The sequence below is a fragment of the Oryctolagus cuniculus genome, chromosome 8 (assembly GCF_964237555.1).
Source record: "Oryctolagus cuniculus chromosome 8, mOryCun1.1, whole genome shotgun sequence".
In the NCBI taxonomy this organism is placed as follows: domain Eukaryota; kingdom Metazoa; phylum Chordata; class Mammalia; order Lagomorpha; family Leporidae; genus Oryctolagus; species Oryctolagus cuniculus.
In genome coordinates this window covers 13,148,550-13,162,008 of record NC_091439.1, presented here as the reverse complement: position 1 = coordinate 13,162,008, position 13,459 = coordinate 13,148,550, and the positions used below count along the sequence as shown (strand labels likewise).

At 40.5% G+C, this 13,459-nt stretch overlaps 1 protein-coding gene and 1 non-coding gene across 6 annotated transcripts in view; both read left to right on the top strand.

Moving 5' to 3' along the window:
* FHIP1A (FHF complex subunit HOOK interacting protein 1A) overlaps window positions 1–13,459 on the top strand; it is a 307,224-nt gene that overhangs the window by 40,295 nt on the left and 253,470 nt on the right. The window lies entirely within an intron of this gene.
* On the top strand, window positions 9,720–9,851 carry LOC127483345 (small nucleolar RNA SNORA51). The gene has a single exon (XR_007909540.1). It is a non-coding gene; the product is annotated as a small nucleolar RNA SNORA51 (small nucleolar RNA).

The following is a 13,459-nucleotide window of genomic DNA, read 5'->3' as shown; positions in this document are numbered from 1 at the left end:
AGAGAGAGCTTCCATCTGCTGATTTACTCCCCAAATGGGTGCAGTGGCCCAGCCTGGGCCAGGCCAAAGCCAGGAGCTAGGAGCTTCTTCAGATCTCCTACATCAGTGCAGGGGCCCCAGCACTTGGACCATCTTCTCCTGCTTTCCCAGGCACATTAGCAGGAATCTGGACTGGAAGTAGAGCTGCTGGGACTCTAACCAGTGCCCATAGGGGATGCGGGTTCTGCAGGCACAGTAGTTTACTCAGTACACCACAGCACTAGCTGCAAAACTCTTCTAAAATAGCCAACCAATTAAAGGCACCCCGGGTTCTAGTCCCAGTCGGGGCATCGGATTCTGTCCCGGTTGATCCTCTTCCAGTCCAGCTCTCTGCTGTGGCCCAGGAAGGCAGTGGAGGATGGCCCAAGTGCTTGGGTCCCTGTACCTCGTGGGAGACCAGGAGAAGCACCTGACTCCTGGCTTCGGATCAGCACGGTGCGCCGGCCGCAGCGGCCATTGGGGGGTGACCCAACGGCAAAAGGAAGACCTTTCTCTCTGTCTCTCTGTCTCTGTCTCTCTCTCTCTCTCCACTCTGCCTGTCAAAAAAAAAAAAAAAAAAATCTGTGATGACTAGATGTGCTCTATTTAGCCTCAAATGAAAAATTTCCCCAAAATTTTAACTTGACAAAGTGTCATTCTTCCCTCAAACTAGCCTGTCAGTTCTTACAAAATGAAAGAGTAGAAAGTTATGCTGATATAACCCTAACTGGTACAAAAAACCTTTGTAGAATCACATGAATATCAAATTAGATTTCTTTTTGGAACTTTGTTATAAAAATAGTAATTTCTAGATGTAGGCCACTTTCATTTCTTTCAGACTGATGACCTATTTTCTATGTCTACATAATGTCAAATTGTTGACATCAAAATGTTTTTTATTCAATTTAAGAAAAAAATGAGTTAGATAACACAGTAGCATTTACTTATTTAGATCACATAAATTTTATTCTGCAAAAAAATACAGGTATTTTAAATATGGCAGTAATGCTTCAGGATCTTCTCTGTGGATGTTACTTACAGACATGGAGTTGATTGTTATGGTTGAGCCAAGTCTTGCTTTTTCTATCTCATGTTAAATGCCTTCATTTTCCTTAGAGCTTCTCAGCTTCACTCAAACTTAGCATTGTTTACTGTGAAAATACAATTTTTATTACATTGTTTTATTGCATTATTATGCAGATTCTTCTATCAGGGACCACAGGATAAATTTCATTCTAATCTTGGTGTCAAAAATAACTGTTCTTCCTCTGAGCAGCTGTTTATTTTTACCCTGCGGACACTGAATCTTAGATCATGTTTCCTTCTGCATGTTGCCTGCAACAAAGCTCTTGAGTCCCTTCCTTCCCCTCCTAAAAGTCCACAACACTTCTTTTCAGGTTCTCATTTGACCTTGTGGTAGCAGTTATGTACACCTACCTTACTAGTTTCAAAGCTGCTTGAGGACAAGGGTCTGACCGCTGCTTTTTATATTCTTCATAGTGCTTTCACAATGTCTTGCACATGTGTGACACTTAAGAAATGGCTGAGTTTTGTATTAATGAATCATTCAAAAATAGTACTGTGCTGGGCCCTGCCTGGTGATAAAGAGGAGGGGGCAATATATATATGTATAGTGTGCTGTTGAAGGTTTTGAAATATGTTGGGAGTCACAGGGATTGTGTGTTTGAAAATACGCGACAGTGAAATGAGGTGCTCTTAAGGATAAGAAAATATGATATTTGAGAGTCAGCATTCACTGTTTTCCTCCGCATCTTATCTGAATATACTGCTTTACTGATTGGTATCTCCTAACTTTCTCTCATAACAAAGATCAGGTGTGTTCTCAGATAAAGGGCTTGATTGGAGAGGAACAATTTAATCAATGAATATTTAGGAATTGCTTTGAGAACTGTGTCTACAAATGTCATAGATTGTTCCTACTGTGTAATGCAGTTTATATCACCTCTAAAATCATTGTAATAAAGTGGTTGTGATCCCTAGCCAGTGATCCATGTATTCAACTATTAATCTATAAGATTAAGTTCTAGAGCAACTGGACAGACTCATGGGGTGAATTGTAATGGCATGTGACATATAGTCAAACCTCTTCAATAGGAAAGTCTGTTGAAATGAAAATGTACATAGTTAACTGAGGGCGGTGGTCATCAACTGTGGATACATAGCTGGTAACATTTTATAATGTGTTTTGCAAAATCTATGCTTGTGTTGAGAAGGATAAATTTTTGTTTTCAGTTAAAAATATGTTATAAATTAACATATTAACTTATTACCTGTAAACACAATTCTAATAGTAAAGAATTAGATATCGTCTACTTAGAAAAATGCTAATCAGAAAAATACTCTAATTTTTCATTGTGTTTTTCTCTCTGCCCCTGCTCTGAAAACCAAAGCATAGAATTTATTTAATTAATGAAACAAAGCAATCAAACCTACCTTACCAGGATATTACTAAATCTTTTTTTTGCATTAGGATCTTTTTTTTTGAGTTAATTAATTAATTATTTTTTTAACTTTTATTTAATGAATATAAATTTCCAAAGTACAGCTTATGGATTACAATGGCTTTCCCCCGAATAACTTCCCTCCCACCCGCAACCCTCCCTTTCCCGCTCCCTCTCCCCTTCCATTCACATCAAGATTCATTTTCAATTCTCTTTATATACAGAAGATCTGTTTAGCATATATTAAGTAAAGATTTCAACAGTTTGCACCCACATAGAAACACAAAGTGAAAAATACTGTTTGAGTACTAGTTTTAGCATTAAATCACAATGTACAGCACATTAAGGACAGAGATCCTACATGAGGAATAAGTGCACAGTGACTCCTGTTGTTGACTTAACAAATTGACACTCTTGTTTATGGCATCAGTAATCACCCTAGGCTCTTGTCATGAGTTGCCAAGGCTATGGAAGCCTTTTGAGTTCACCAACTCTGATCATATTTAGACAAGGTTGTAGTCAAATATCATATGTTCTCCCTGATCAGCGACAACTAACTGAGCACCAAAGGGGAAACTTGTTGAAGTGAAATGAATACTATGAGAAACAGTGACTTGATCAGCTCTTGCCCTGACTGTTGATGTACAATGTAATACTTTATCCATTTTAGTATTTTTTTTCCTAGTACTATTGGTTGAACTCTGTAATTAACACACAATTATTCTTAGATGTTTAAATTTTAACTGAAAAGTGATCCCTGTTAGGAATTTGGAAAACATTATGCTGAGTGAAATAAGCCAGTCCCAAAGGGACAAATATCATATGTTCTCCCTGATTGGTGACAACTAACCGAGCACCAAAAAGGAAACCTGTTAAAGTGAAATGAACACTATGAGAAATGGTGACTTGATCAGCCCTTGCCCTGACTGTTGATGAACAACTTAATACGTTATCCCTCTTAGTATTTTTTTTTTTGTTTGTTCTACTTAATACTTTTGGTTGAATACTGTAATCAATACACAGTTATTCTTAAGAGCTGAAACTTAACTGAAAAGTGATCGCTGTTAAATATAAGAGTGGGAATGAGAGAGGGAAGAGATGTGCAATTCGGGACATGCTCAAGCTGTCTTACCTCAAACGGTAGAGTTAGAAACATACCAGGGGATTCCAATTCAATCCCATCAAGGTGGCATATACCAATGCCATCTCACTAGTCCAAGTGATCCATTTCTGTTCACAATTGATCATAATGATAGGACTAAGAGCCAAAGGGAGCACACAAACAAGACTAGTGTCTGCAAATACTAGCTGATAGAATAAAAAAGGGAGAGAACGATCCAACATGGGAAGTGAGATACACAGCAGACTCATTGAATGGCGGATGTCCTAAATAGCACTCTGGCCTCAGAATCAGCCCTTAAGGCATGCAGATCCGGCTAAAAAGCCCATGAGAGTATTTCAGGCATGGAAAGCCAAGACACTCTGTCAAAAAAAAAAAAAAAAAAAAAAAAGGAAAAACAAAAAAAACCCACAAAAACCTAAATGAAAGATCTCTGTGAGTGAGATCCCAGTGGAAAGAACAGGTCATCAAAGAAGGAGGTACCTTTCTCTGAAGGGAGGAGAGAACTTCCACTTTGACTACAGCATTAGGATCTTGAAAGAGTATGTTTTGAAATTGTATATAGTTGAAAACATATCTGTCAGTACTCTTTAATTAATGAAACACCATTGTATTTGGCATAATACTGATTATATAGTTTCAAGTTTTACTTCTTTTTTTTCAAATGAAGTTTATTTGTTCAACATACAAATATGTTATAGTTCTTCTTGCCTCAAATGAAAAATCTAGAACTTAGTTTTCCTAATTAACGATGAAGATTGTACCCTCTGAAGCTATGCATAAATAATTAGAAAGGGATGGTTTAATGTTAAAAGCACTGACCCTGGAGTCTGCTTTGTTGGGTTGTTGTGGGATTAAATTGGTTTATTATTCATGACAAGGATTTAGAATAGTGCCTGGCAGGAAGTGCATTGCTATGTAAGTGTTTGCTTTATTATTATTATTTGCTATTATGTGGCTGAAGCCATTTATTTGTATAATAAAAAATGTTTTGTGTTGCTTTATCCTAAGGATTAGAATCTCTTTCAAGGTGACTGAGCGCTTTTGCTTTCAGTAGAAGTTACTGAAAATCTAGAGTTTTGGAACTTCTTTCTGCCCCGTCCTCTTGTACTAATTTGAAGTCACTTAAATTCTGCACAACTCCTATTTTCTCATCTGTCAGATGACAGTGTAAGATAACATCTGTGAGATGACAACTGCAAGGTGAGGGATCTCTGATACTTCTTTAAGCCACAACAATTCTATGATTCTTTTTATTTTATTTTTTTTACCTTTTATTTAATAAATATCAATTTCCAAAGTACAGCTTTCAGATTACAGTGGCTTTTTCCCCCTCATAACTTCCCTCCCACCTGCAACCCTCCCATCTCCTACTCCCTCTCCCATTCCATTCACATTGATTCATTTTTTTTTTTTTTTTTTTTGACAGGCAGAGTGAACAGTGAGAGAGAGAGAAAGGTCTTCCTTTGCCATTGGTTCACCCTCCAATGGCTGCTGCGGCCGGCGCGCTGCGGCCGGCGCACCGCGCTGATCTGATGGCAGGAGCCAGGTGCTTCTCCTCGTCTCCCATGTGGGTGCAGGACCCAAGCACTTGGGCCATCCTCCACTGCACTCCCTGGCCGCAGCAGAGAGCTGGCCTGGAAGAGGGGCAACCGGGACAGAATCCGGTGCCCCAACCGGGACTAGAACCCGGTGTGCCGGTGCCGCAAGGTGGAGGATTAGCCTAGTGAGCCACGGCGCCAGCCAAAATGATTTTTAAGGGATTTGGACTGCCAGCGCTGCTTGGGTCTGAGTGCAGTAACAGTAGAGAGGTCTCATGCTAGTTGGGTGGGGTTGAATATTCACAAACAGCATCTTGTAACCTAGAACTGGGGCTAACTGCCCAGTTTCCCATAGAGTCACTTTATTTATTTATTTTTTTTTATCTTTTATTTAATGAATATAAATTTCCAAAGTACGACTCATGGGTTACAATGGCTTTCCCCCCCATACCGTCCCTCCCACCCACAACCCTCCCCTTTCCCACTCCCTCTCCCCTTCCATTCACATCAAGATTCATTTTCGATTATCTTAATATACAGAAGATCAGCTTAGTATACCTTAAGTAAGGATTTCAACAGTTTGTTCCCACACAGAAACATAAAGTGAAAAATAATAGATGATTTTTTTAAATGATGATGAAATCAGATCAGACCTATTGTCATGTTTAATCCCAGTGAGAGTCAAGTTGGGAATTGATAATTTCTTTCTTTTTTTTTTTTTTTTTTACAGAAGATCAGTTTAGTGTACATTAAGTAAAGATTTCAATCGTTTGCACCCCCATAGAAACACAAAGTGAAATATACTGTTTGAGTACTCGTTATAGCATTAAGCCTCAGTGTACAGCACATTAAGGACAGAGATCCTACATGAGGAGTAAGTGCACAGTAGAGTCACTTTAAATTCAAAAATGTATTAGTAACATAAAAGTTTCTGCTGGATTAACAGTCTTAATGTGTGTCCTCTGTTTTTTAGCTCCACTGAAGATTTTTACTGATTTTTTAAAAAGATTTATTTTATTTGAAAGGCAGAGTTACAGAGAGGGAAAGAACTTCTTTCTGCTGGTTCACTCCCCAGATGGCTGCACTGGTTGGAGCTGGGCCAGGCTGAAGCCAGGAGCCTGGAATTTGATCCTGGTCTTCCACATGGATGAAGGGTCCCCGGGAATTGGGCTATCACCTGCTGCCTTCCCAGGTGTATTAACAGGGATCTTCATCACAAGTGAAGCAGCCAGGACTCAAATTGACAGGCAGCAGCTCTGCCCACAGCACAACAATGCCAGTCCCAGAAGAGTTTACTGATTCTAAGAAAAGTCTCAAACTCTGCAGCCTGGCATTCAGTGAAACCCCATGGAACTTTCCAATTTTATGTCTCCCTACTAGTGCCCCTTGTCAGTCTTCTCAGGTGAGGCCTCCTCCCTACTGTCTCTTTAAAAGTATTCTCCTTTCTGTCTGAAATTCTCCCGGTTCATAGCATGCTGTGGTCATTTTCCTACTTCTTTACCAGTTCAGGCTCATCCTTCTTTCTTCTTTCTCTTTCCTTCTCTTCTTCCCTCTTCCTCCTCTTCTTCCCCCTTCCCCATTTATTTGTTCATTTACTTGCAATACAGAAGTACAGAGAGAGCGCGAGATCCTCAGTCTGCTGGTTAACTCTCCAAATGGTCGCAACAGCTGTGATTGAGCCAGGCCAAAGCCAGGAGCTTCATCCGGGTCTCCCATGTGGATGGCAGGGTCATAAGTACCTAGGCCTCCTTTTTCTGCTTTTTCCAGATGCATTAGCAGGGAGCTAGATGGGAAGTGGAAGAGTTCAGACTTGAACCAGGAGCTCATTTGGGATGCCACACCTGCTGCGCCACAATGCCTGCCTCCTTGGTGCCATCTATTTTAATCTGCTACAGAAGCTTTTTAACTTTCAGTTACTAGAAACCAACCCTATCAGGTTTTTGGGCTCCCAAACACTGCATTATTCTTAAATATTTCTCTTGAATATTTATTGCTTTCCTTACTTATGATAACATTTTGAAGGATAAGACTAAGTAAGAGAATAGTGGAGGGAGGAATTAGTGAATCACAAATGACAGCTAAAGCAAAACCTGCTAACATGTGGCACAAAATTGGCTTAATGTTAAAGTTGCATTTATTAGCCCATGATGAAATTTTCAAGAGGTTTAGAAAATTTTGAGATCAAGTCCTTCCTACTTATTTTTATATGCTCCTCAAAAATATGGATGGGATTGGTATTTGGTTTGACTGTTAAGATGCCATTTTTTTTTTTGACAGGCAGAGTGGACAGTGAGAGAGAGAAAGGTCTTCCTTTGCCATTGGTTCACCCTCCAATGGCCGCCGCAGCTGGCTTGCTGCGGCTGGCGCACCGCGCTGATCCGATGGCAGGAGCCAGGTGCTTATCCTGGTCTCCCATGGGGTGCAGGGCCCAAGCACTTGGGCCATCCTCCACTGCACTCCCTGGCCACAGCAGAGAGCTGGCCTGGAAGAGGGGCAACCGGGACAGAATCCGGCGCCCCAACCGGGACTAGAACCCGGTGTGCTGGCACCGCAAGGTGGAGGATTAGCCTAGTGAGCCACAGCGCTGGCCCTCTGTCTCAATCTTTCTCAAAGTAAAACAAAAATTGGGTGGTCGTGATTACATCTGGTAATTCAGTACAGTGGTTATGATGCTATTCAGGGCACCTGCATCATATGTTGGATTGCCTGGGTTAGAGTTCCAGCTCTACTTCCAATTGTAGCTTCCAGTAGATGTGTACCCTGGGAGGTGGCTGAAGTAGTTGGGTCCTTGCTACTTATATGGGAGACTTGAATTGAATTCTTAGTTCCTGCCTTTGGCCTGGCCTAACCCTGGCTGTTGTGAACATTTGGGGAGTAAACTAGCAGACAGGAGGTCTTTGTCTCTGTGTCTGTCTTCCTAATAAATAAAAAAAAATTAAAGTTATGTAGTGATAACAGTGGTTTTAACTGAATTACCTTTGTTTTAAAAATAGAAAATCGGCAATTGAATTTGTCATATAGTGTACCCATGAATACATAATGTGTGTGTGTTGTATACAATGTGATTTTACTGATCTGTGAGATCAAAAAGTCTAGGAAGGACAATTCTTGGTGGTTGCTAATCCTAGCACAACATACATACCCTGTCTCAAGTAGCCAACCTTCTTTTCTCTGTTCAATCTCATTGTATTCATTGTTCAAGCTCTTAGACATTAGCTCACGATTTGCATTCTTGACTTGACTGTGATAAATCAGCCAGGACATGGATGAAAGTTACCTTACATGAATCCAAGAGAGTTTTCTTCTGTGTTTTTTTCTTGTTCAGCACAGATTAATCTAGACAATGGCTTTCTATGCCATTTCTAAGTAAATAGGTTTTCAAGTCATCAAAAGAAATTTTGCATGACTTTCTAATCTTTTAGTCTGATTAAAGAAGTTAGTGGGGATACAAAAAGACATTAATTTGTTCATTTTATTTTCAAATCTTGAACCATTTGTTCTCCTGTTACATATTGTAAAGCAGGTTAACATTCTCCCCCTTTTTCTAATTGTTCCACAATTTGAAGTTTTCATTGAATGTTTCATTGAATTCATTATATGTTTACTCTTGAATTTTGACATTTTAATTATTGGGAATATTTGATTGCTATAATCTTAATAATGTTCAACAATACCATCTAACTCACATTTGTATAGAATGCTGACAGAATGACAGGTGGTGGAAGCCATGATTATGTGTTGCACAGCTGGTTGAAGAAGGGGAAGGCAGAGTGTTCCCATTACAGCAGACATGATGTGGTATCTCTTGGTTACTGTGCAGTCCCAGACAATAGATACTTGTGGTTTTAGGCAGAGTTTATTAGTTGCAAAGAATAGAAGCCCACTCAAATTAACTTGATGAAAAATAAAAAAATTAAAAGATTTATTTAATTAATTTATTTGAAATGCAGAGTTAGAGAGAGAGAGAGAGACAGATTTTCCATCTGCTGGTTCACTCTCCAAATAGCTGCAATAGCTGGGGCTGGGCCAGGCCAAAGCCAGGAGCCTAGAACTGCATTCAAGTCTCCCACATGGATGCAGGGGCCCAAGGGACTTGGACCATCTTTCTCTGCTTTCCCAGGCACAGGGATCTGGATCAGAATTGCAGCAGCAGGGACTTGAAACACTGCCCACATGGGATGCTGACATTGCAGGTGGTGGCTTAACTTGCTGTGCTACAATGCCAGCCCCAAAACATCCATCTTAAAAATGTGGGATTTAATAACCAATCTCAGTGATAACTAATATACACATTGGAGATGATGACTTGGATTAGAAGGCCAAGAATCATGGTACCTGCTTCCTCACTTGTTCTTACTTTCTCTACTTATCTTCCTTCCTCTCTTGGATGGTCCACATACATCTGACAGCGTTGACATTACCTTTTGCTTTTGGGCCCATATCAGGCTATATTTTAGGCTCATATCAGGCTGCATTTTTCTTAAGTCATATCCCCCAAATGGCCAGTTTGGCTTATTTCAGCCTGTGAATCCATTCCCGCTGGGTTAGTTTGCTATCCTGAGTTCAGAGATCTTTTGGGGCCTCCTTGTGTTTACCACAGTCTGTGTTCTTACCCTGACTGTGTAGAAAGAGGAGGCAGAGTAGACCTTCCCTATATACACCCCAGCTCAGGTCTTCTGCCTGGTTTGTATTGTGAATGGGGGTACATGGAGTTGAGAAATAAAACAAAAGATCTTTTGGGGCTGGAGTAGGGGAGAACATGTAAGATACAAATTGGGCAGCTTTTACTTGGATATTGCATCTCTTACATTGGTTCTTTGCTTTTGATCTCTCATATGTTCTGTCTTTTTGTCTTTCTGTTGCATATCTTAAAATATTATGTGAATTATTTGAAAGGCAGAGAGACACACAGAGAGAAAAAGACGGATCTCCTATCTGCTGCTGGTTCATTCCCCAGATGGCTGAAACAGCTGGGGCTAAGACAGATTGAAGTCAGGAACCTGGAAATCCATCCATGTCTCCCACATGGGTGGCAGGGACTCAGCTACCCGAGCCATCTCCTGCTGTCTCCCAGGGTGCACATTAGGAGGGAACTGGAAGCAGAGCAAAGACTCAAACCTGGGCACTCTGATATAGGGTGCAGGTGTCTCAAGCAGCATCTTTTTTTTTTTTTTTTAAGATTTATTTATTTGAAAGGCAGAGTTAGAGCGGGGGAGGGAGAAGGGAGAAGGGAGAGGGGAGAGGGGTCTTCCATCCACTGGTTCACTCCCCAGATGGCTGCAATAGCCGGAGCTGTGCCATTCCGAAGCTAAGAGCCAGGGGTTTCTTCCCAGTCTCCCACGCAGGTATAGGGGCCCAAGGACTTGGACCATCTTCTCTGGCTTTCCCAGGCCACAGCAGAGAGCTAGATTGGAAGTGGAGCAGCTGGGACTTGAACCAGTGCCCATATGGGATGCTGGCACTGTAGATGGTGGCTTTACCCACTAGGCCACAGTACTGCCCCCCCCACCCCCCCAGCAGCATCTTAACAGAATCACCAGTGTCAGCTCCTGTTACACATTTTGAAAGATCTCTCACTGAATTTCATTTTGCCAATCACATTTTCAAAAATGTTTTAAAAGTTCTTATTTTTTTAATAATAATTTTCATCATGTCATTTTTATTTAATGGCTGTATGTATTTTCTTTATAAAGTACTCTTTATTTCCTGAATCAACTCTTTCCTCCCAAGGTCATTTTTCTTTGCCACGTTACCTTGTTTTCCAATGCATTCTGCTTCTGCTTTCTTTTTCTTTCTTTCTTTTCTTTTTTGTATGATTCACTTACCCAACTTGAAAGTCAGAGTTACACACAGAGAGGGGAGGCAGAGAGAGAGAGAAGTCTTCCATCCGCTGGCTTACTCCCCAGTCAGCTGCAATAGCTGGAGCTCTGCTGATCAGGAGCCAGGAGCCCGGGAACTCCTCCGGGTCTCCTATGTGGGTGCAAAGGTCCAAGATCCTGGGCCATCCTCCACTGCTTTCCCAGGCCACAGCAGAGAGCTGGATTGGAAATGGAGCAGCCAGGACTTGAACCAGCACCCATATGGTAAGCCACAACACTGGCCCCTTGCCTCTGCTTTTGATTGAGCTTCCCAATAACATGCATGGGAGGCAGCAGATTTTCGCCCCAGTAGTTGGGTTCCTGCTGCCAACATGGGAGACCCAGATGGAGTTCCTGGCTCCTCCTTTGGCCTGGTTTAACCTTGGCTGTTGCAGGTGGAAGATAGCTCTCTTTCTCTGTTTTCTCTTTCACTCTTTCGAATGAATGAATGAATAAATGAATAAATGGATGAATGAATATTCTCTGACACATCATTCAGGAAAGTCCAAGAGTTTTAGGAACTCTGTGCCAGGAATTGAGGAACAGAGACCAAGTGTATTTCTTGTTACATCACATGTTTCTTCTGCTTGTGAACATTTGTATTTTTGTAACTTGCAATCATAAGAAAGATTGGTTTGAACATAGTTCCTGTTGCATGTGTGCCAGGGTTCCTCTAGGAGTTGGAGCTGCTGGCTCTGGAGTATGTGCAGGATTAGTTTTACTACTTGAGGATAACTGCTTCGCAGAGTGATTGCACCAGGGTACAGTACACCAGTGTATGAAACTGTTTGTGGCTGCACATCCTGGACAACATGTGGTATGATCAGACTTTAAAATATTTTTGCCCGTAGGAATGAAATACTTCCTTTTTGCCTATTTTTAAAATTGAGATGTGATTTATATGTAGTAAAATTTACCTTATTGCAGCTTATCTTTCATGTATCTGATTAGTTTTCATATTGCTATTAAACATTCATAGTCCTCTCATTTATGGCATTTTACTATGTTTTTCCAACTAGTTTTTTATTAACTGTTAGGTTCTGGATCTGTAAGAGAGGATGTGTATGTACACACACTCACACACACACATTGTTAGGGATTTTTTTTTTTTTTTGGGTGGGAAGATTTATTGCTCCAGGAGAAAATGGCTGGGCTTGTATCCAATGGGCAGTTATTGGCAAATATGAGTATGGCATTCTTCCTTCTCCTTCTGGTTTGGTCAATCATTGACAAAATTGGGAAGTGCGTTTTTGCACTTCAAAAATTGATGGATCTTTTTTTTCCCTTCACCCTCCTTATCTGCTACCCTTATTGTTGAACAGGTCTGGTTGGGAAACATCCTTTGACGTTCAGTAACTCAGAAAGCTCTCCTTGGAGTACATGCTATAAAAGTTGTGCATACAGTTAAAGCTTGTGATGCTTGCAATGCTCAGTTTTTGCAGTGCTCCACTGATGAATCTCATGGTGTCAGGAACCAGGCTGGCTGGGACGGGGGCTGATAAAGGAGGTGGGCTTTGTTCGCCAACTCAGACCTCCAATTTGAGAGTTTTAGTCTTTCTCTGACCATGTAGTTAACACATTTTTGGAAATTTAATGGAAAAATAAGTTGGCTTTATAAAATAATGGCTTTAATTACCATCTTTATTTTATCTTTTAAAAATTTATCCTAAAATGGACTTGACATTTAAAATTTATGTATGTATGTATGTATTTATTTGCAAGTGAGTGCAGGTACGTGCTCGTTCCCATCTGCTGGCTTGCTCCTCAGATGCTGGCAGTAGTCCCTAGCTGGGGCGCAATTGGGAGTGGAAACTTCTTCCAGGTTTTCCACATGGTTGGCAGGAACCCACATCACTGGAGCCATCATTGCTGCCTCCAGGGTCCTCATTAGTAGGAAGTTGGAGTCAGGAGTGGAGCTAGGTACTGAACTCCATATTCTGGTATGTGACATAGGTATCTCAACCACCAGGCCAAATGCCCACACCTGAGTAATGTTTCGATCTTTATTACTTTTAATTATGAATGAGGCTGAGTGTCAATTGTTATAATTATTGACTATTTGTATTTCTTTTTCTGTATTCATATGCTTTGCCTATATTATCTTTGGGGTTTTCCTCTTATTGACTTGTATTTTTTTACAACAATAATAAAATTTTTATTATGTATCATATATTTTCTCAGGTTACCTTTCAATTTATTTTTGCTTTCAATTTTTATATAGTTGTATGCATTAGCTTTTTCTTTTATGGCTCCTGGAGTGTGAATCCTCTGTACTTTATTCTGATGTTTTATGATTGCTTTATTCAATTTTTAAAAATTGTTAAAGATTTATTTATTTGAAAGGCAGGGTTATAGAGAGGAAGGGAGGGGAAGAAAAAGAGAGCGAGCGTTTTTGATTTTGTTGTGGAAAAGTAATGATAAGATATGGGTTTTAAGTGATCTTCTTGAGATAAGTCAGAG